This window comes from Somniosus microcephalus, unplaced genomic scaffold (assembly GCF_052327205.1).
Source record: "Somniosus microcephalus isolate GS21.2 unplaced genomic scaffold, FLI_Smic_1.0 scaffold1773, whole genome shotgun sequence".
NCBI lineage: Eukaryota > Metazoa > Chordata > Chondrichthyes > Squaliformes > Somniosidae > Somniosus > Somniosus microcephalus.
This window is the reverse complement of record NW_028226960.1, coordinates 2,922-5,000: the sequence shown is the minus strand read 5'-3', so window position 1 is coordinate 5,000 and position 2,079 is coordinate 2,922.

Here is a 2,079-nt window from a genome sequence, read left to right as displayed (position 1 = left end):
TGTGTGAGGTTGGAAGTAGTATTGTCAAGGCGAGTTTCCGTTCTCGGCAGCGAAGTTGATGGGCCGATTGGGTGTGAGTGGTGTTAATGTGTGCTATTTGCAGTGTATGAATTGCCAGGCTGGCCAAGGCGTTGCTTCTGGGAATTGTTGGGGACTGGGCTGTTTAGAAAGGCCGGTGGCGGGCGCTCCGTTCCCGACTCCCGTGTCCGATTAGGGTGGGGGACGGCTGGTTGGAAAGCCCCGACGCTGGCGCAGATTATATTGCCGGACTGGCCCCTGGCGAGTTGGGCAAAGTGTCGCAGTCCGGCAGCGGGTAACAGGCCAGCGGTCAGCGGCAGCTTATCGGTGATAACTTCGGGAAGGAAAGTCCGATCCGGTCGGGGTGAACTGCGACTGAACGGGGTGGTGGGGCCGCACAGACCAGTAGCGGGCTTGTGTAGCTGCCTCTTGGCCCGGCCGAGGTACAGCCGTTGGCTGGAGACCGCTTTCCGACTGCTGAGCCGGTGCCGCGGGGACCCACCTTGACGCGCCGGCTGTCCGAGCAAGCCAGGGGCAAGGGGCATCCATAGGTACCAGAAGGGAGTCGGTCCGACACCGGGAAGTCGGGTGCCCGTCGCTCCGAATCGAGCCCGGTGTTTTCGTGCGTGTAACAGGGCGGGCGTTTGGACCCGGTTGTCCGGGAGCGGGTCCCCAACGGCGGGAGATTGCCTGGGTTTGGCCGGCCGGCAGTCGAACGCCTTTGGCTCCGGACTCCCGTGTCCGATTTCGGTCAGGGAGGGCTGGTTGGAAAGCCCCGACGCTGGCGCACACTATATTATCGGCCTGGGCCCCGGCAAGTTCGGGAAAGTGTCGCAGTCCCGTTCCGGCGGCCGCCCCGTCGGTCAGCGGCAGCTTATCGCGGATAACTTCGGGACGGAAAGTCCGATCCGGTCGGGGTGAACTGCGACTGAACGGGGTGGCGGGGCCGCACAGACCAGTAGCGGGCTTGTGTAGCTGCCTCTTGGCCCGGCCGAGGTACAGCCGTTGGCTGGAGACCGCTTTCCGACTGCTGAGCCGGTGCCGCGGGGACCCACCTTGACGCGCCGGCTGTCCGAGCAAGCCAGGGGCAAGGGGCATCCAGTGGTACCAGAAGGGAGTCGGTCCGACACCGGGAAGTCGGGTGCCCGTCGCTCCGAATCGAGCCCGGGGTTTTCGTGCGTGTAACAGGGCGGGCGTTTGGACCCGGTTGTCCGGGAGCGGGTCCGCAACGGCGGGAGATTGCCTGGGTTTGGCCGGCCGGCAGTCGAACGCCTTTCGCTCCGGACTCCCGTGTCCGATTTCGGTCAGGGAGGGCTCGTTGGAAAGCCCCGGCGCTGGCGCACACTATATTATCGGCCTGGACCCCGGCAAGTTCGGGAAAGTGTCGCAGTCCCGTAGCGGCTGCCGCCCGTCGGTCAGCGGCAGCTTATCGGGGATAACTTCGGGACGGAAAGTCCGATCCGGTTGGGGTGAACTGCGACTGAACGGGGTGGGGGGGCCGCACAGACCAGTAGCGGGCTTGTGCAGCTGCCGCTTGGCCCGGCCGAGGTACGGCCGTTGGCTGGAGACCGCTTTCCGACTGCTGAGCCGGAGCCGCGGGGGCCCACCTTGACGCGCCGGCTGTACTAGCAAGCCAGGGGCAAGGGGCATCCAGTGGTACCGGAACGGAGTCGGTCCGACACCGGGAAGCCGGGTGACCGTCGCTCCGAATCGAGCCCGGTGTTTTCGTGCGTGTAACAGGGCGGGCGTTTGGACCCGGTTGTCCGGGAGCGGGTCCGCAACGGCGGGAGGTTGCCTGTGTTTGGCCGGCCGGCAGTCGAACGCCTTTGGCTCCGGACTCCCGTGTCCGATTTCGGTCAGGGAGGGCTCGTTGGAAAGCCCCGGCGCTGGCGCACACTATATTATCGGCCTGGACCCCGGCAAGTTCGGGAAAGTGTCGCAGTCCCGTAGCGGCTGCCGCCCCGTCGGTCAGCGGCAGCTTATCGGGGATAACTTCGGGACGGAAAGTCCGATCCGGTTGGGGTGAACTGCTACTGAACGGGGTGGGGGGGCCGCACAGAC